This window comes from Calliphora vicina, chromosome 2 (assembly GCF_958450345.1).
Source record: "Calliphora vicina chromosome 2, idCalVici1.1, whole genome shotgun sequence".
NCBI classification, from domain to species: Eukaryota; Metazoa; Arthropoda; class Insecta; order Diptera; family Calliphoridae; genus Calliphora; species Calliphora vicina.
This window is the reverse complement of record NC_088781.1, coordinates 57,377,801-57,401,037: the sequence shown is the minus strand read 5'-3', so window position 1 is coordinate 57,401,037 and position 23,237 is coordinate 57,377,801. Positions and strand designations below refer to the sequence as shown.

General features: G+C 28.9%; 1 protein-coding gene across 3 annotated transcripts in view; it reads left to right on the top strand.

Annotated features, from left to right (window-relative positions):
- The window catches only part of LOC135952119 (serine-rich adhesin for platelets), a 322,223-nt gene that overhangs the window by 12,591 nt on the left and 286,395 nt on the right, over positions 1–23,237 (top strand). For all 3 annotated transcript variants that reach the window (XM_065501921.1, XM_065501922.1, XM_065501920.1), the window contains exon 2: positions 3,926–4,659. The gene's annotated coding sequence lies outside the window, so the exon portion shown is untranslated. The remainder of the gene's footprint in view (positions 1–3,925; positions 4,660–23,237) is intronic.

Sequence of the window (23,237 nt, the reverse complement as noted above, 5' to 3'; positions counted from 1 at the left end):
ACTAAATACAGAACATTACCTTAGCGCCATGGATATGTGGCTTTGGTGTCGATTCGTCTGGTTGGCCGGCCTTCACATGCGATATCTTGCGCTTCGGATTATCTTAATATATCCACTTTACATCGCAAGTAATGATTAGTCATACACCTAAATTTAAGTCATACACCCTATATTTTTAAACATCATGAAATGTTTTTGAACAATTAAATTTTAAATTTTTTTTGAATAATATTCCCTAATTGTTATAAAACTGGATATGTACTTTAAATAAAATGTGAAACCTCTAACGTTATCAGAGTTTGCACAAATTTTCTTAATTTGATTTTTAGATGATGGAGATATATTTAAGATCATGGGAGCAAAGTCCAGAATAAGCACCATCCTAATATGTATGTTCTCATTAAAACCTCATGCATTTCAATAAAGATGTTAATGAAACATTATGTTCAGTTAAAGAGCCATTCGTATTTATGTTTTATATATTCATTAACTATTGATTTGTGATTATAGACAACAATAACAATAATAAATAATCAACCAGCAACCAGTGGAAATTTTAACAAAAAAAAATCTATTTAAACTCATACATGAATAATTATTTTTAATTAACATAAAATATTAATTTACAATTGAAAAATTGCAACAGCGAAAAACAAACAATATGTTTAAAATATATTTTATAATAAATTAATAAAATTAAAGCAAAGCTGAATAAAAAAAATAATAATAATGAAACAAAAACAAACCAATTAGCTCAGTAACAAAAACAACAATAACTACAGCAATATATGTACTTACCCACAGTATGTGCGAATGAAATTGGAATAAAATTAATTTAAAAACATAAATTAAATGGAGAATGAAATACTTGTGCTTTAAATTTATGAGGAAAAACAAAAAAATAAAAACAAATTTACTCAGCACCATTTAAGTGCAATTTGTCAGTGTTGAAATGTTTGGGTGGCGTATGAGTTATAAAAATACATACGAATATTTTTCAAATATTATTTATTGCTCATACGCCATGGGGGAGCTATTCGTTACTTGTATAGAATAATTTTAAGCTGCAAAGAACAAATGGAATGAATGAGTGCAAAATAATTAACTTAATGAAAGACAAAGAAATGTATACATAAATATGTATATATTTACTACCAGCATCATTTTAAATTAACTATTTGCAAGTAAAATGAAAGAGTATTGAAACAAACACAATCACGTACAATTACCAATTTTATGACTGCCTGAAAGTATGCTACATTTTTGTGCATGTAATTAATACACCGTTAATGTAAACATTATGAAACTGAATCCTTGGAATATTCTCGAAAGAAATAAAAATATTATATCTTTTTTATCGTAATCAATATTAGTGAGAGATTTAGTAGTATTTTTTTAATTTTCTCATTTCTCTTTTTTACATTAAATTATCTAGTTTTGAGAATTATTTTAAAATATAGTCAGTTTTACTTAAAATTCCTTTTTTAACACTAACGTTTTTGCTATATATATAGAAAAATGTTTTAAATAAGTTGTTTTTTTTTATTTAAAACCACAAAAACCAATTGCTAAAATAACAAGTATTCTTTAAATGGCATTTAAATTGCGAATTGCTTTCAATTTCACACTAGGGAATTAAACAATTAAATTCTTATTAATATTAATACTTAATATAAAATAATGTTTTAATATGTATTTACAGGAACGCAATTATGTAGATGTACAATGTGTATAATAATTTCTACTATTTGTTAGTGTTATTGTTGTTGTTTTAAATGATTATGGCAAAAATATTCAAATTTAATAAAGCTACTGCAGTATAGACCAGAGAACAACAACAAGAAGAATATAAAACTGTGGGATTGAGGAACAAAATTGTGGTACAAAGAATGGACTTTTGATTAAAATGCATAAAGAAAATTGATTCAAAAACTGTAATATGTAAAACAATTTACATTACATATATTAGGTTGGCACTTTTTGGATTTTCGATATTTGTCAGTTTTAAAATTATTCTTCGACCTATAAAAACCAAATGCTGAAAATTTGAAGTTCCGAGATTTTCCAAAATATTATAAAAATCAAATGTTGAAAAAAAAATCAATCAAAAATAGAACACGATGCGCTAAGCTACAATATAAATAACAAGTAAGAAGGTATGGCCGGTCAAGCCCTACACCAAGTAAATGAGAAAAAATATTTTTCTTTTAAAATATCAATAATTTATATTCGTGAGTGATTTTCGGAAGTGGGCCTTATATGGGAGCTATGACCAATTATGGACCGATCACCATCTTACTATGGTCTTATATACGTCGTTGCAAATGTCTTTGAAATATCTTATCCATATTGTCTATATTAATGACTTAGTAATCCAGATATAGGTCAAAAATAGGTAAAAAATCGAGGTTGTCTTGGTTTTTTCCTCATATCTCAGCCATTTGTGGACCGATTTTGCTGATTTTAAATAGCAAATAGATTTGGATCCCGAAGATATCTGGGGTCTTCAGAAAATTGATTTCAACAGACAGACGGACAGACAGACGGACATGGCTTAATCGACTCCGCTATCTATAAGGATCCAAAATATGTATACTTTATAGAGTCGGAAATGAAAAATGTAGAAATTACAAACGGAATGACAAACTTATATATACCCTTCTCACGAAGGTGAAGGGTATAAAAATAAAGCTATGCTGATTCTCATAGATGTATGATTAATATTATTTATTACCTACATCACATTTATATTTATCATACGCTCTAAAAAAGAAGTACCAAACTGTTTACTCAGATTTGGCCAAATATACACTTCGATCATTACTTATTTTTTATGACTGGAAGAACGAATGTGTGAAATTTAATTTAATAGAAATTGGTTTAATAATTTGAAATAAAATCCCTATATCTTTGATTTTCACGAAAATTACTTTTTGATGGTGAAATGTACCGAATTTTAATAACTCAAGTAATACGCGCAAAAAACAGTTTTTTGGCTCTCCTGAAAAGTTATGTTTAGATAGAGGGTTTTGAATATAGGCCCTCGATATTTTATGAAAAAAGTACCAAAACTAAAATTTTTACCCAAAAGTATTCGAATATGTAAAAAGTACCAAATATTATGGTATATATTTCTATGTTTATCGATTCAAAAAGTACAAAAGCTGCCAAAATAATACCAAAATACAGTTTTCATCCGAGTTCTCCACTAAAAGTTTCGAATTTAAAAAAAAGTACCAGACGATAACTGTCTGATAATATTTTTTTAGCAGCTGAAGATGTCTTTTAAATATTCATTGTATGTGTAGTAGTTTAGAAAATATAAGGTTACCGAACTTATCCGTGTTTGCCCCTTAAACCATTGCCTTTTCAAAAATGCCTTGTTAGTGAAACTAAAATGAGAGTGGGGAACTTATAGTCCAAATTTCATGTCTCTACTTTTTAGCGTTTGAATCAGTCAATCATTCAGTACCGTTATTCTTTATATACATAGGTAAACATTTTTTTCGGATTTCGAGGAAATTTAGTTTTTGGACACAAATTAGTTAAAAATACATTTCGTTACTTATTTTCTAATATCAAATTGTTGCTTTGGGTTGCTTTATTAAACCCACTGTGCCCTGGCAATACCTAAATATTGTGTATGTATAAATAACATTTCAAATTGTGTTTATTTGCAATTTCTATTGTATGTAGTAATGTGTGTTTTATTAAAAATATGTAAATTTTATACTTGTTTGTAGGCTGTTGCTTTTACAGCTTAAAACAACTACAGAAAACAAACTGCAAACAAACCAAAATAAATGAGTGTTAAAAATTATATTAAATATTCCAACAGACCCCAAAAAAAAAAAAATAATCTAATTTCTGTTATACATTTAATAAAACTTGTTTTTGTCTTTCTCTCTCTTTTGTTCTTTTCTAGTTCGTTTACTTGGCTTATTGGCAAACAAATTGTTTTTGTTGTGAGTAAAGGTGGTATTTAATGCGTTATTGTTGTTGTTGCTGTTGGAAAATACCAAACAAAAAAACATTCAAACACACACATTCAAATACATATTTATGTAAATAACAGTTATTTTGTGCAAGTGTGAGTGAAATTATTTACATTTCGTGAAATAAGAAGAAGAAAAAAGTGCTAAATACAACAATAAGAACAACATTTGAAAATAAGAAAAAAATCTAACGGACAGAAATTCTAAAACTTCAGACAAATAAACAGAGCGAAAAAAGAAATACAGGCTATGACGACCTACAAATACAACAACAAAATTGCATACAACCAAACAAACTTAAAAACATGAACAAACACGCACAAAGGCAACAACTAAAGAAAACATAGACATTTTGTTATAAAAAAAGAAGAAAATATCAACTAGTACAAAGTCAAAAGTTGAAGGAAACGAAAATTTGAAAAGAAATAATTTCTCTTCATTTCCACATTTTCCATTTTAATTTAAATGTTAGTGTGTGTGTGAGTATACACTTTGTGAATGTGAATTTGAATTCGACTTCTTCGCGTACAACAACTACATAGTCATCGTCATCTCCATCGCCATCAATTCATTCAACACAAAAGAATATAAAATAAAATAAATAATAATAATAATTTTTACGTGTTAAATTTACATTAAACAAAAATCTAACAGAAGGCATAAGGTAAGTGATTGTAACTTTGAATCTGAATGAATGTGTGAATCAAACAGTCAGTGAGCGGGTGAGTGAGTAAATGTGTCTTTATGCCAAAAAGAAACCCAAAAAAAAAAAAAATTATACAAAAACATTATAGAATAAAAGCAGATTGTTAAAATTTATTTCTATTCATGTTTTATATTCATAATCAGTAGGTTTTTTGCCATTATTGCTTTAAGAATTTATTTAATAAAGTCTAATGCTTTTATAGCCTTCTTTAACGTAAAGGTCAGGGAGGGTTAATTTGGTTATTTCATGAAAATTGGTTTTTGTAATGATGAAAATGTGGTTTGCAACATTATTATATTGGGTATTTCATTGAGATTTTACTATCTTTAATTACAATAAAATAAAGTATCTGTGAGATATCAGCAACATTTTTTATTCGTTTAAATAGCCAATCAATGCCATTATGTATGGAATATAACACGAACAAATTTCCGCATCGGCTTTCGTCGAGCATCCGAAATGTCTAATTTTTCATGACTCTGGCTATGTTGACTTAATAATCAGGCCATGCCTTTTTTTCTGCCTTCGAGAATTTTGCGTTTCACTCTCGCATTGGTAAATGTCGCCAAAAATGTCATGTGTCATGTCGCCAAAATTGTCCAACGATTTCAAATATGATACTTTTATTACAATCAGATTTTTGGTTCAGAAGATATAGCCCTTCAAAGTTGACTGATTTTCAGAAAACCAGCCAATTTTTAGGTTGTTGTTGTAGTCAACTCGGTTCATTCCGGTGAGTAGAACCGGCTGTCATAGAAATGCCTATTTTATGTAATTTGGCCCGCTTTCAGATACAATATCTAGAAAACTAGCTAACGGATGGTCACTAGTTTTAATTCTATTGATAGATCTATTTATTAAGAAAAGAATAATTGTACGGTTTTCTTTATGTTTGTCCAGGTAAATTGATATTTACCAACTATCAATTTTTTCAATATTCCTCAACTTTGATGGAAAATAATAAAACTATAAATTTCTATATTTGTCATATTTTCCAAATAAGTTCTTTGATTATTCCTTTACATATTGCAAAAATTTCCAGCTTTTGAAAAAATACATGGTTGCAATTAGAGATGTCAAACGGGGAATCCCGTTCCCGAAAATCCCGGGGTTCAGAAAATCCCGAAGCCCGGGATTTTTTAATTTTCAATCCCGGGGTTGGAAAATAAATATGGAAAATTGTCATTTTTGTGTGCCTTTTTCATGCATTTTGACATTCTACATGCCCGAATATCACAAAGTGCTGTCCATCAAAGTTGTTAAGCTCAACTCCTGCTACAATATAGTTTATAAAGGAAAACGGTATTTTTGGGTTTCCATGAATGGGGCTCTTGAAAATCAATTCTTCACCCTTTATTGTAAGTTGTCTAACAAAACTCAATTTAAATTCAAATGAAATAGATTTTATCTCAGATGAGGAGCTCGAACAAAATTAAAATATTTCGATTGCTAAAAGGCTAAAAGATAAGGTACTGTTACCAGTAGGCTGTGTCGATTTGTATGGACGATCAAAAAGTAAAAAATCGTATAGCAGAAACGCAATCTACGGAAAATTCTAAGAATGTTTCCTCAAGAAACTATAGGTCTAAAATCAAATTCTATCTTGCGCATTTCGTCTTTTATCGAATTAAAAAACTATTAAAAAAAATAAATAATGAAATATCATTGGATAAAAGACGAAATCGCAAGATAGGATTTGATTTTAGACCTATGGTTTCTTAGGGAAAATTTCTTAGAATTTTCTGTGGAATGCGTTTCTGCTATACGCATACACATAATCGGACAGCAGGGTAACAGTTTGGAGAAGGTCAAACACTGAATTGGAAAAGTACAATGTAGTAAACACTGTCAAACATGGTGGATAAGGAGTCATGTTGTGGGGTTGTATGGCTGTAGCTGGTGTAGGAAACTTAGTTTTCATCGACGGTTCAATGGACAAAACGGTGTACCTTAATATTTTTTAAAAAAACCTACTACAATGCGCTATAAAGTTAAAGCTTGGGAATATTTCTGTTATCAACAGTACAATGAGCCCAAACACACAGCCCATGACGTCCGAATATGAATAGTGCATCATGTTGCCCACATTCTCCCGACTCCTCCGCAATCACCTGACATGAATCCCATAGAAAATCTGTGGGATAAATTTGCCGAACGTGTAGGAAAGCACCATATTATTAGTAAGACTCAACTTAAAGAAGTCCTGTTATAAGAATGGCAAAATATTGGAGCTGACGTCACCAAAAATTGCCAAGACGATTAAAATAAGTCATTAAAAAGATAGGCTACTCCACAAAATATTAAACTATTAAAAAAAAAACTATTTTCCTATTAAAAATTAGAAACTGTGTGAATATTTTTGTCCCCATAAAATCGAACTTCGAAACATTAGTTAAATTTTTTTCTGAAATGTGCCAACTTATGTTTAGTTTTTCCATATATTTCAATAAGTTATACGTAAATAAATATTTTTTTGAAACGTTTAAAAAATATGGAAGATTTAAGATAAATCTGTATGCTGTTTGAATATTTAAGTCCGGAACTGTACATAGTTATGTACGTTTGTTTCTTATAATTTTCGGGATTTTAGATTTCCCGAAAATCCCAAAACCCCGGGTCGGGATTCCGGGATTCTTTACCAAATCCCGAACCCCGGGATTTTCAAAAATAAGTCCCGATTAGCATCTCTAGTTGCAATACATTCCTGGAAAATTTATGCCATATAACCGTTAAAACCAATTAGATATCCCTTATTTTACGAATTGTGAGCAATATTTAAAAAAAGGAAAAATTAATTTAAAAAAAAATTCTGGAATATTTTACAAAAAATTTAAAAAAAAAATAAATTTTAATCTTTTCTGGAATAATTTTTAAAAAGCCTTTTAAAAGAAATCAAAAATTTTAAGAAATATTTTATATTACTTTCCACAAAATTGATTTTTCCACAAGTTTTAATTTTGCTAATCTACTTATGGCACCCGAAAGGCATAGAACCCTTTTCAAACACTCATTTCATATGCTGATCATTTATCTATCATATGCACAGCGCATCTGTGCATAGTTCTCAAAGAAATGTCGTGTCGGTAATAACTTTTCTCGATTTATATCGAGCTTTCTCAGAGATCAAACTATACGAGTTGTTATACACTGGTGCATATTCCTATAAACGCACACTACATTTTTTAAAAAAATTTTAAAAATTAATCAAGAACATATTTAGGGGGCTACAAAGTTGTTTATTAACTTAGTTAAGACTTGACTTAAAATAAAATATATACTTTATTTTTACTTCATTTTCGAGATTAACAGCCATTTTTAAGGATATTTTCCTATAAACGCACTTTAATTTATGGGCCACTGTAGCATTATTAATAATGTGTGGATGATCCTTTGTTATGGATTGTTTCAAAAATACGGTCTGGCATTGATTCCACTAATTTTTTAAGCAGATTGGAATCAATTTCCTCCCAGTCTTGTTTAATTCTTAGTTTCAGCTCTGTCACAGTATTTATGCTTTCATTCTGGGCATTATTTGCATAAACTTTACGGGCCATGTATCCCCACAAGTTCTCCATTGGGTTTAAGTCCGGACTACAAGCCGGCCAGTCCAACAGAGGAATGCTATGTTCATTAAACCAACATTTCGATTGCTTAGAAACATGGATTGCAGCATTATTTGTTGGAATATGCAATCTTCATCCATTTTTTCATCCATAAATGAGAGAAGAGCATCTTCCAACAGTTCGTTATAAATCGCACTATTCCTTTTTGTCAAAACAAACAATATTTTCGACTTGCCAACTGCAGAAAACGCTGCCCAAACCATAACACTGTCACCACCGAAATTACGTTTTGACATTCGAACATCGTTTGATCTCAAATCGTGCCAATAGCATGAGTATGAGTCAGGACCGTCTAAATTAAATTGTTTTTCGTCAGAAAATTACTTTTTTGCACTCCTCTGTCCATTTCATATATTTTCTTGCGAATTTTAGACGATTTTCTTTATGGTGCTTTTTTTAGCATTGATTTACATTTCGGCCTTTTCCATTTTATGTTTTCATCGTTTCGTAAAACGTTTTTGGAAGTCACTGCAAGATTCAATTTATTCCTTATTTATGTGGAATTCAATTTGTTGCGGGTTGCTTCATGTTTTATTAGATTAAGTTGTCTTCTTGTTAGTTTTGTATTTCCCTTTGTAGGTTTGCGAACTCCATAATTTTGAACTTTTTTCAAGAAATTTCGCACCATACTTTCCGAACGATCGATTTTACGTCCAATTCCTCTATTGGAACATCCTTGGTCGTGAAAAAATTTAATTTGAATCTTTTTTTGATCGGACAAAAAAGTTCCATTTGGCATCTTTAAAAGTGATGAAATTTATAGAATCAAATAGAAAAAGTTGCAGTAAATTGAGATGTTACTATTAGAAACGTACCTTTGGTTGAAAAAAAATAAAATTGATATTATTTTATTTTTGGTAACTTTTTTAAAAATAAATTTCACGTATTTTCCACTTAAAATATCACCAAGAACATTTGATCGCATAATTAAGATAAACAACAACAACAAGAAGAAAAAAACTTGTTTACTTTCAAAAAGTACCGTTAAGTTGTTTCTAATTAAAAAAGTTAAATTTTGTTTTTGGGTGAGAACAACAAAGATATAACAAAAATACAGACAAAAAAATAAGTGCGTTTATAGGAATATGCACCAGTGCAGATGATATCTAATCAAACGAGTTCAAGATAAATTCAGTGGTACAACAAGGCTCCGTTCTTTTCTTATTATTTTAAACCACCTTCTACCTGTAATCCAACATAGTGCTTATATTATATATTTGGTTGTCTTCACCTCTGTAATTTTTATGAATATTGTTTTTCCATTGTTCCAGTAGTTTAGAAGCTACACTGTATGTTGTTGCGTAGTATCATTAAATGATGTATATATGTATGTATTTTTGTCTAAATCGTATGTAAATCATTTCAAAATCTTATGACGTTTTATAAATTCCAATCTGTTTTTATTTATTTTATTTAGCTCTGGTATTTTAAAAATAAAAAAATGTATTTATTTTTATAGATTACATTTGTTTTCACTAATTTGTTTACTTATTTTTATATTTTCTAGATTTAAATTTAGATTTATTTATTGAGTTATTTTTTTTGTTTATCCTGTTTGTTTTTCCTCATGACAGTGTACAGTGAGTGTGAAAAATGTAACATATATATATTATATATTCTTGAAATAAAAATCAATATAGAAATAAGTACTAAATAAAATGGCCAAAAACGATGGTTAAGAATGGAATATTCGACAGTGTTCAATGGAACAGAGTATGAGTTGAGTTATCAGATACGAGTTAAATTAAATTAAATCTGTATATTTTTCATAAATTTAAAAACTTCTTATAACTATTGTCAAGAAAAGGCAGTAGTAGCATATTTTGAACCTTACAATTTTTAATAGTGCGCTTTGGATTTCTCAGCAATATTCAGAAATGTAAAAATCTGTTTATATTTGCGAAATCTACAAGTCACAACTTTAACCCACTGTCTGTGCTTAAAAATTTTACCTCCAAAGACAATATTCTGAAAATGCTCTTCTATTGACATTCCACTGTGCCGGAATTACGAAATCAATTTACTCCTCATTGCTACAAAAAAATCGATATATAGAAAATGTATCGATTTATTGAATCTTCTATATATAAGTTTTTGATATCCTGACTATTCTATAGATATCATTACTTTTCCATAGACAATATATCGATATCTTAACTTTTCTAATGAAAAGTTATTAATAAATTGACTTGTGTAAGGGAAACTAATCGATATCTCGACCTTTCTATATAAAAGTTATTGATATCTTGCCTTTTCCATACAAATATTGTCGATACAATGATTTTTTATAGAAAAACAAGTAAGAGAGCTATATTCGGCTGTGCCGAATCTTATATACCCTTCACCAAATTATACTTTAAAATACAAATTTTAAACATTTTTAGGTAAACAAAAATTTTTTTCCAAAGTAGTTTTTTCATTTTTTTGGAAATTTTTCTTTTCGAATTGTTATTTATTTTTTTTTTTAAATTTGAAAAAAAAATTCTGGTTAAAAAATATTTTTCCGATATTGACCCATTGTAGGTCCAACTTACTTATACGTCCTATACGTCGTTGCAAAGGTCTTTGAAATATCTATCATTAGATATCCATATTGTCTATATTAACGACTTAGTAATCCAGATATAGGTCGAAAATAGGTAAAAAATCGAGGTTGTCCTGGTTTTTTCCTCATATCTCAGCCATTTGTAGACCGATTTATTGAAGATTTGGATCCCTGGGGTCTTCAGAAAATTGTTTTCAACAGACATACAGACGGACATGGCTTAATCGACTCCGCTATCTATAAGGATCCAGAATATATATACTTTATAGGGTCGGAAAATTATATTGTGGAAATTACAAACAGAATGACAAACTTATATATACCCTTCTCACGAAGAGTATAATAATGATATTTTGAAATTTTTTTATCGATATTTCGACAGTTCTATAGAAAATTATAGTTAGACATTCTATAGTAAAGTTATGGAGATCTTGACTTTTCCATAGAAAATTTATCGATATGTATCTTGTCTTTCTTATAGTTTATTCTAAATAGCTTTTAACAGGTATTTCAGCATGTGGTTGTCATGATGGAATATTTCGGGTTCATGTCTGGCCGCATATTCTGGATATATTTCAGCCAATGCACGCTTCAACCAATCAGTGGCGTTCGTTACAGGTTCCCTGTGGTCTGGTCAGATTGCAGCAGCTCATAATAGATAGGACCCTTTTTGTCCCAGCGGCACTTTTTTCCTGTCTGTATATGGTTATATTTCCATGACTCAAAAAATTACACACAGTGTTATGTATATGTCATTTTGAAGGGTACATATCTGTCATTTATTCTAACTCAGTTATTGAACATTATGTAAACAACGAAGTTTTTTTTTGCATCGATAATTTCGAATTTTGTACCAACAAAGCGTCATATGAGAATTTTTTGCGAATTTGATCTTGAAGATGAAGTTCTTTTGATTTTATATGTTCACATATGAGCCTGAGAAAATTATCACTTTTTTGCAATAATGACACCGAGGCCCCAAACCTTTGGGGCTCATAAAAAAAGTACATGAATTTGGGCAAAACTGGGAGACATGGGTTTTATTTTTTGTTTTTTCGTGTTGTACTGTGTAAGTCATTAAAAACAAAAACCGCGTTCAACAGATACGCCATCTATTGTAAATCCCACATTCCAATACTTTCTTTTCAATTGAAAAGTTATCGATAATTTTTCTTTTCATTGAAAAGTTATCGATAATTTTATTTTTCCATAAAAAAGTTATCGATAAATTTAACTTTATATAAAAAAGTTATCGATAATTTAACTTTTTCATAGAAATGTTATTAGTAATTTATCTTTTACATAAAAAAGTTATCAATAATTTAAATTTTTCATTCAAAATTGATAGATTACTTTACTTTTCTGTTGAAAAGTTATCGATTCCTTCACTTTTCCATAGAAAAGTTCTGGATTGTTATAATTTTCTATAGAAATATTATCTATAACTTTACTTTTATATAAAAAATCTTATCGAAAACTTTATTTTCTAACTAAGAGTTATCGTTAACTTTTTGGGCACTTTTCCATAGAAAAGGAAAGGAGCTAATACCGACAATAGTTAAATATTATTTTTTAATTAATTAATTTGTCACTTAATCAAATAGAAAAAAAAATGTTTTTTTACGTTTTCGAATATTATCATCCAGTGTTTAATTTCAAATGTAAATATTTCTTTAATTTATGGCAGTAGTATTTTCTTCCATTTTAACTTAATATTTGTAGTTGTTGTATGAATTTATTATTAAATATCTTTTCTTATTAAATAGTTCTTTATTTGCATTTGTATGAGAGTTTTTCTATTGAAATATTTCTCATACTTTAGTCGATTTTATTATTAATTCAGTCCAGTCATTCCTATTCATTTATGCGCCCGTCTGTCTGACTGTCAGTCTATTCGTGTGTTCATTCATTCATTCCTTCGTTCAGTTTTGTATGCAATCTAAAAATGTTTTATTTTGATTATTGATTTTTGTCCATTTTTATTTTGTTTGTTTTTTGTTTTTATGCTGAAATAACAACAGAGAGAAGAAACTCATTCATAAATTTATGATGATGATGATTGATTGAGAGGGTGGTTGGGTTCGTCGGTCGGTCGGTTTGTTGTTTGGTTTATTCATTCCCTCATTCATTTATGCGTTTGTAAGTTCCGTTAGTGTGATGATTTGTTATAATCAAAATAAAATGCTGTATTTTTGTGGTAAAATCTATAAATTTTCGTATTCTTTTCTCATTGAATAGGTTAAGTTTCTTTGGGTTGTGTAAATTTAAATAGAAATGTTTGGTAAATTAAGAAATATTACTTTTTTAAGTAGTTTTAGTTGGGAGTTAGGAAGGAAATTGCTTTTTTACAGAATTTCTTTATAAGCCACAATTTATATTACACGGTGCAAAATAACCATATACAGACACCACTACGTGATAAAAGACCAAAGAAAAAAGACCCGTGTCTCCCAGTTTTGCAAAAGGCCTGGACTCTTTTTTATGGGTCCCCAAAGATTTGGGGCCTTGGTGTCAATTTTGCAAAAAAGTGATAATTTTCTGAGGCTCATATCTTGCTAACAGTTCGGAATTTTGATTTACTCTCTGAGGCAAAGTTATAGCTTTTGTCATAAAGAACAAAAATTGTGGACATATAAAATCAAAAAAACTTCATCTTCCCCTTTTCAGAACCATAGGTAGCAAACCGTTCAATATTCAAGGAAACAATCAACTACATAAATGTACCTATGATCTCAATAAACAACTTTCTGGAAAATATGAACTTCCTAGGAATGATTCTTATGCATTAAACACATTCAAGACAGCAGGCTATCAACTTCAATCTGTCAAAAATAAAATGCACACGTTTATATGGAGACGATTATTTTAACGACAGCACAGCTACACGGCCACACGACTACTCATGCCGATGTAGCCGAATTAGGCTAATTTCTATTTTTGTCAACTACAAAACAGAAATAGTGTTGCTAATATAATAAAAAAAATGTAAATCAAATTAGTGCTTAAAAAAATATATTTTTTTTACTTAATTAAGAGAAGTTTCTGATAACCATATTGAAATAAATTAATAACAGGTACATAATTAATTATAACCATATATATATTTTTGCTCAAAATAATTGTTTCAGTCTTAATTACTTTGGAATTTTGTACGGTTATTTTTTATTAAAGTGGCACCACTGAATTATTAATCAGCTGTTTACTTTGTAGCTGTCGTCTTTAAAATAATTCAGTAGCTGCCACACGACTACAACTGTAACCAGCAGAATTTGTGTTCGTGTAGTCGTGTAGCCTGTTGTCTTGAATGTGTTTAATGCATTAAGTCAATATATGTTAGTAAGAAAAAACTAAAGGAATTATGTGTTTTGGGCCATAAATTATTATAAACTAAAGCATACTTTTAGGCAACTTTTAAAAAAATGTATTTCCAACTTTTTAAAGTTTTTTGCTATTTTGATCTTAGAGATGAAGTTTTTTTGATTTTATATGTTCACAATTTATTTTCTTTATGACAAGGGCTACAACTTTGCCTCAGAGAGTAAATCAAAATTCCGAACTATTTGCAAGATATGAGCCTGAGAAAATGATCACATTTTTGCAAAAATGACACCGAGGCCACAAATCTTTGGGGGCCCATAAAAAAGTGCATGACTTTGGACAAAACTGGGAGACACGGGTCTTTTTTTTTTGTCTTTTATCATGTAGTGGTGTCCGTATATGGTTATATTTCCATGACTTAAAAAAGTCCATTTGTGTCAAAATTTAGGGATTTTTCATACTCAATTTGATTATTTTTCACAACGAATATTCATGAATTTAAAGTTATTTTGATCAAAATGTTGAAGGACGACTGAAAAATAAACAGGAGGACCAACGCATTTAGGTCATATAGCGAAAACTAGAAACAAAATCAAACAAAAAAAAAAAAAATTACTCAAAATAATCACACATACAAGTGTTGTTTTTATTTTCACATAGTTTTTTTACTAATACATTCTCACCACTTAGTTTTTTGATAACTGAGTTAGGTCTTTGACAAGAAAGTTTCCGCTTTATGTATATTTCTTTATTGTTTTTGTTTTTATATAGTTTTTTTTACTAAAACATTCTCACCACTTAGGTTTTTGACAACTGAGTTAGGTCTTTGACAAGAGATTTTTCACTCTATATATATTTTTCTATGGTTTTTGTTTTTACATAGTTTTTTTACTAATACATTCTCACCACTTAGGTTTTTGAAAACTGAGTTAGGTCTTTGACAAGAAAGTTTCCGCTTTATGTATATTTCTTTATGGTTTTTGTTTTTATATAGTTTTTTTTACTAAAACATTCTCACCACTTAGGTTTTTGACAACTGAGTTAGGTCTTTGACAAGAGAGTTTCCGCTCTATATATATTTTTCTATGGTTTTTGTTTTTAAATAGTTTTTTACTAATACATTCTCACCATTTAGGTTTTTGACAACTGAGTTAGGTCTTTGACAATAGAGTTTCCGCTCTTTGTATATTTCTCTATGGTTTTTGTTTTTACATAGTTTTTATACCCTTCACCTTCGTGAGAAGGGTATATATAAGTTTGTCATTCCGTTTGTAATTTCTACATTTTTCATTTCCGACCCTATAAAGTATATATATTCTGGATCCTTATAGATAGCGGAGTCGATTAAGCCATGTCCGTCTGTCTGTCTGTCTGTCTGTCTGTCTGTCTGTCTGTCTGTCTGTCTGTCTGTCTGTCTGTCTGTCTGTCTGTCTGTCTGTCTGTCTGTCTGTCTGTCTGTCTGTCTGTCTGTCCGTCTGTCTGTCTGTCTGTCTGTCTGTTGAAATCAGTTTTCTGAAGACCCCAGATATCTTCGGGATCCAAATCTTCAATAATTCTGTCAGACATGCTTTCGAGAATTTTGCTATTTAAAATCAGCAAAATCGGTCCACAAATGGCTGAGATATGAGGAAAAAACCAAGACAACCTCGATTTTTGACCTATTTTTTTACCTATATCTGGATTACTAAGACATTAATATAGACAATATGGATATCTAATGATAGATATTTCAAAGACATTTGCAACGACGTATATAAGACCATAGTAAGTTGGACCTACAATGGGTCAAAATCGGGAAAAAAATTTTGAACCCGAATTTTTTTAAAAAAAAAAAAATTGAAAAAACAAAAAAAAAAATTTTTAAATTTAAAAAAAAAATTTTTTTAAATTTAAAAAAAAAAAATTTTTTAAATTTAAAAAAAAAAAAATTTAAATAACAATCGAAAAAAATTTTTTTACAAAAAATTCAAAAAACAATCGAAAAAAAAAAAAATTTGTTTACCTAAAAATATTTAAAATTTTGAAGTATAATTTGGTGAAGGGTATATAAGATTCGGCACAGCCGAATATAGCACTCTTACTTGTTTTTACTAATACATTCTCACCACTTGGGTTTTTGACAACTGAGTTAGGTCTTTGAGGAGAGTTTCACCTCTATGTATATTTTTGTTTTTACATAGTTTTTTTACTAATACATTCTCTCCACTTGGGTTTTTGGCAACTGAGTTAGGTATTTGACAGTAGAGTTTCCGATCTATGTGTATTTATCTATAGTTAGTTTCTTAAAATATTGAATCATTCCGTTGCAGAGTTGACATTAATTTTTTAATGAAGCATAGTTTTAATATTTCCTTTTATTTCATATTTTTTCATTATTTCAAAGTATTTTTTGTTTATTTTAATTATATTTCAAAGGCAATATGGAAAGGTGTCACCACCTGATTTCTTTTTGAAACCTATTTGTCGCCCGTCTGTTTTATTCAATTTAAACAATTCAAATTTATTCGTACTCATCATAGTTGATTTTCTTTGTAGATTTCTTTTTCAAAATATGTAATATTGAATTCCACTAAACCACAATTAGTTTTGGTACTCGCATTTGTTGGTTATTGTTTGCCTTTGTCTTTTTCCTTTGCCATGTAAATATTTAAGCATTTTATGAATGACTTTATGGCTACAAAAAATCTATGGTTTTTTTTTCCTACATATTTTGAAAGTGCAACATCAACATTATGCATATAGTTTGTTGTTGCCTCAAAGGAATAGATGCATAAATGCATGAATACAAATGCAAATGATGGCACAACAACAGCAATAACAAGGAGGAAACTATTTAGAAATAAAACTAAAATGAAAAACTAAAATGAGATGTAAAAGGATTAGAAAACAAACATTGAATGAATGATAAACAATTTGCAAATGTGTTTATGTCAGTTGAAATTTTTACTTTTTGTTAGTCAAAATATTATTTTAGTTTTTTTTGTTTGTTGTTTTGGTTTTAAATTTGAATATTATAAATAATAATACGCAAAAGGTAAAAATATTATATACAATTTTATACATAAATACATTGATATTAATGTTATTTTTAAGGTTACATTTATTAGCAGAAATTTTGTATTGTAAAATTCCTAAATTGACAGAATTTAGATAAATTAATAATATTTGTTATTTGTTTTAAGCAGTCAAGGTTATCGAAATCAAATTTTGTTTGTTAAAGATAAACATAAAGCTACATATCGTCACCTAAATCATAAAAGGACCTCTCTAACATTGTAATACATATATTGTTAGATTTGTTTTCAAAATGCATATACAAATATAATATTTTGCCGTCGATGGACAATGTATTGTCCCAAACATATTTTTTGTCGAATTTGTTATAGAAATAGCACCCAATAATGGTCGAAATATTAAAACCTGTATATTTTTCATACAAATGTTGTCAACTTCTTTAGATATCTAGAAACTGACATTAACTCTTCTTCATTTCTCTATCTGCTATTAAAAATTATAATTTCAAAATATTTGGAACAGTTACCAATCTTTGCAACCATGAAAATCATGATTTGATTCTACTTTAGAGCACAATCAATATTTTGATGATTTTAAATCCTGGCGTTAACCCTCTAACCCGCAAACTTTAAAAAGCTAAAAAAAGTTGTAGAATAATTTTTTTAGGGTAATTATGACCCAATAAACTCGGAACAGCCATCGGAAACTAATTTGCAAATTAAGTTTAGGAACCAGGTGCAAAATGGTGAAGAGTGCCTCAGGGCATAGTTGCCGGTTTAGGATACGATTTTATGAAAAACTAATGAAAAAGAACTAATAAAAATTATTTCGAATAGATCGGGCTACTAAAAGTTAGTAAAACTTTGATTTAGAAAAAGACACAAAAAATTTCATGTCACAAAACAAATGACAGAACTAAAACTAAAAGTCAGAATGAATTTCGACCTTCGAGGGAAATGTTAACAATTCTGTAACTAAAGTCACAGTTAAATTTAAAAACAAAATTATAATTACTTTTTGAGATAATTGTTGTTTTGTAATGCATGCCTTGTGGGGCGGCATGAAATAACCCCCCACGAAATAACACCCCAAAAATAAAATGAAATAACCCCCCACAATTTGGGGCCTTATTTCATATGCAATAAAACCCCAGTTTTGAAAATGAAATAAGACCCCAACGAAATGAAATAATTCCCCAAACAGAAATGAAATAACACCCCATTATAAGGGTCTTATTTCATATGAAATAGAACCCCAATTTTTAAAATGAAATAAGTCCCCAAACTCAGTGAAGGTAACAATTGGTGGTTTCAAACGGTCTGTTTAAAAACATTTTTGTTGTTTTTCAAACAAAAAAGTTTTAATCTAATAAGACTTTTTGAACTATTTTTATTGTTTTATCATAAAATAACACTTTTTGTTTGAAGTACAACAACAATTTGTTTAAACTATCATAATAAATTAGGACATTATGACAATATAACTTAATAGCAGATCGTTTGAATCTAAAAAATGTGCTTGTAGCTTTCTCATTTTGTGTTGAAATCTGTTTTAAGACTTTTGGATGAAATAAAAACTATATCTATTTAAATACGAAATATATTTGGGTTTAATGAGATTTGTTAAAATATTGATTTGTAAATATATTTTGAAATAGTAAAAATAAGATATCGCTCGATTTTTTTATTTTTTACACAATTTTTCGCCAGCGGCGCTTGATTACAAAACATTACAGTAATTTACAAAACAATATTTCAACTAAACTTGTTTTAAGTTAAACCTTATAGTTCTTATTAAAAAAGTTAGAGCAGACTAAATATACAAATTTCCTATGAAAAAGTAGACCTTTTTTAAAATTAAAATCTTTTTAATTTTTATTTATTTAAATATGAGAAAATAAATTGAATTGTTTTCTCGGAAAGTATTTTAAAACACCATTAGAAATTTAGAAAAAAATATTTTTTACCTAATATTTAAATTATCACGATCCTAACTCTGCGAAATTATCACTTCAACTGATATCACAATTTGGTTTTGTGAATGGTAAATACAAGTTGTTAATATATCGGGACATAATTTACAGATTTTTTGTTTTCTTTATAAATTAAAAAATGAAATTATCCCCCAAAATTTATATTGGAGACTTATTTCATATTGATTCTTTGGGGTATTATTTCATATGTAATAATCCCCCAATTAAAAAAATGAAATAATACCCCAAAAAATGAAATAACACCCCAAAAATCGTTGTTGTTGATCTATGTACTAATTTTTGGGGGGTTATTTCATTTTATTTTTGGGGGATTATTTCGTGGGTGGTTATTTCATTTATCGGGGTTCTGGTTTAATCGGTTAATCGAGCAAATAATTAATCGGGGTTTAGATTTAATCGGTTAATAATCGGTTAATTTTAAATTGTTCGATTAACCGAATAATTTCTATTTTAATTTTAAAATGAAAATAAAACCACGAATTTTGAGTACTTATTTTAAGTATTTTATTAATAATAGAAAAAAAAACCAAAATAAATATTAATAAAAATTGACATGGAAAAAACTCTCTCTCTGATTGTTGATATTGGAGAAATTGAAAATAAGGCATGATCAAGAATATCCAATATCTCAGTTCTTTTTTTTTAATTTTTTCTAAGCATATAAAATCCTCCATTATACCATTTGGATTGTTTTTAGATTTTGAATACTTTTAATAATTTCAATAAGTTCTGATAAAATACTCGTTTCAATAACGTCTCCTGTTTGGTCTATTATCATGTCCTCCTCCGACAAATACATGTGAATTAAATATGTCAGTTGTTATACTCACTAAACATGTTTCTTGGATGTTCGAAAAATATGTAATTTTACTTTGACACAAATTAATCTGTTTATTTTTTATTTGAAAATCGTCAATTTTGAATTATTCGAACAGTTAACCGACCTAAATTAATCGGTTAACCGATTAACGGTTAATCGATTGAATAAAGTAAATGACCAAAAACATTTTTTTTTTTAAATTTCAGTAATTTATATTCGTGAGTGATTTTTGGATGTGGGCCTTATATGGGACCTATGACCTATTATGGGCCGATCGTCATGAAATTAAGTCATGTGATTTACGTACATATATATGAAACTTATGTTGAATTTTATGTGGATACCAACACTTTTAAGAGATTTATTTAAAAGTGAGTTTCGAAAGTGGGCCTTTTATGGGAGCTATTAGTAATTATGGACCGATCAAAATATTAGTCTTACCCACACCTTAAAGTATACCGATCTACTCTGAATCACTTTCTGAGGAGATCCGAAACCGCCTAAAACCAAATATTATTTTTCGTTTTCAATGTTTCCTTTATGAACTATTTTCAGTAGAAAAATTCAATATTTATTAATGAAAAAGATGAATTATGGTTTCATCCTCCTCATTATGACAACTTCTAGAGTAGTCACGATAAGGGAGTCCAATATGTGTGGCATGTACACAAAACCTACAATGTAAGTTTTATGCTTTGTAATCGCGGAAAGTATGCACCAAGTCCAATTGTATATACGGATAGTGATAAATTTGACCAACTTCCCTGGTCCAAGACATAACATGTACGATAAGTGAACGGATTGCAAGAGGACAGTGTTAAATATTTCTATCGCTTGCATTTCATACGAAATATGATTGCCATCAATATCCCCGTGTCCTCTCACCCATATTAGTAATATTGTCTCGCCATCACATTCAGAGACGCAGGGAGTTAATAGCAGCTTGATTGTCGTTATAAATTTGTATATCTCTGCCATAAATGCGTTAGTACCTTAGCCAGTTTACGCTGATAGTTCAGCCTGAAGAATACTGCACTCATCACTGAGTTTATAAGAATTCTTGATTCTGAAAAAAGATGCAGCCACTAACTCTCCTTACCCCTTTGGAACCATGGGGGATTGAAAAAAAGTGTAACTTCTAAACGAATAGTTTGATTTTAATAAAATTTCCCACGGCTATAGAGAAGGTGTTGATAAGTTTAAGTTTTGCATTGGGCTTAAAACACCAAGGGGAAGCCAAGCCTGAATACATCAAAGTGGGATACCTATGGTATATCAAAAATTAAAAATGATGCCAAATTTTTGTTCGCGTTTCGATTTGAAAGATTTGTATATATATGTATATAGAATCTACTAGTCGATCTATAAAAAGCATATATGTATATATTTAATTCTTTAATTCCCAGTGGAACATAGGGCCGCAGCCCTATTTTCTATAGCTATAGCTATATATTATAGCTACATATATATTATCTCTTTTAGTTTAGGAGTTATTCGCATTTGAAAATTAAAACGAACGAAATGAAAAATCGTATGAACGAATTGTTTAAGAACTCTATTGTGTCAAATTTTCCGAAAAAGTACTTACATTAATTTTAAATTATACAGATAATAAGAAAAAGCTATTCGGGAAATGTTATAAAAGCAAAATGATATCAAAATTCATATTATTGCGTGGTCCAGATTCTTCCGAAGTACACCTATTTTTTTGGTATATTTAAAATTTAGACAACATTTTCTCTAATCGCATAGCTGTTTACAAAAAACTAATACCTGTTTTGTATGTCCCAATATGTTCTTCAATAGTGTGCAAATGGATTTCATAGCCCAGAGTTTGATGCCTTCAATAGATCCAAAAATCTAAAAAATCACAATTTTGGGATTTTTGAAAAGTTTTTTGGTATTGTCAATAACAATTCACAAACGTCTTTTTCACTTTAGCATTTCGATGAAAAATTTCTATATAAGTGTAAAATTTCATTAAAAACCATTAAAAAACTGAATTTTTATTGTATTTTAAAAATTACAATTTTCCAAAAAACTCAGCTATCATTTTTTATTCCCATATTTTTGAAAATGTCTTCTATAATTTTTAAAAATTTTGTATATTTTTGAAAAGAGGTCATAATTTCCATTTTTTCCAGTTCCCACACTGTGAGTCATAGCTTTTCCGTTCCGTTTTCCAAGCCATTTTCTGAGATAGGGTCGTTTTACGTACCACATATTGCAACTAAAGGATATTTTCTTCCACATTTGTATAACTTAAGTTAATGCAGAGCTTCAAAATCAATTATATTTGGTTATTTGGTCATCCGAAACATTCATACATGTATCTGGTATATCCAATTTTATGATTTTTATTATATACCCTGTAAAAACTTGACTTGACTTTCAATTACTCAGTAACTTATTGTTCAATGATTACTATAATGACTTATTTATTACCTCTTATATAACAGCATACTTTCCAGTCATTTGCATAAGAGACCAAACTATCAAGGAGCTATTTAAGTCATTACTTGTAACTAGTTTTAGTGATATTAAAATAATGACTTATTTATAAGCGAGTGCCTCCAATAACATCAGTATGATAAAATAATCTGTTAATATTCATTCTATTGTGTAAGTAGTGAAGTGCCAGAGTTTAGCATTTTAACTTATTACTTGGTAATGAAAGTTTTTGCTGGGTTATATTTATTAATATTTTATCTTAGCAAGAAACCATTTAAATCTTCTTTTAATTTTCATGAATATTTAACCTTCGCTTTACCAATACCCACCCGGGTGACCACTTAGTTTTTATTGGTTTAATATTTTTTTTAATTTTGTTTCGATTTAAATGAAATTTATACTCACTGAACAAATTTTAGAGTTCTATAGAATTTAATAGAAACATTTTAAACTTTTTATAAGGTTTTTAAAATTTTTTAAAATTTCGTTCGTCGCATATATTTATAGAAGTATTGGTAAACCATGTACATAAAAAACCTTTGGTAAAGCGAAGGTTAAACAAATTTTCAAACAATTTATTTGTTTTTTCCCTACACATTGTTCTTTTTTATGTGTGTGTGTGCATTTTTTAAATATCACCACTCATATTTTAATGAGCCAAAGTCATTTTTTATACTTGTAAATTGTTTTTTAAGTGTTAGTTCTAGGATATGCTCCCCAAATCCCCACGATTCTGTATCTATCTCTCTCACTCTTGCACATTTTCAAAAC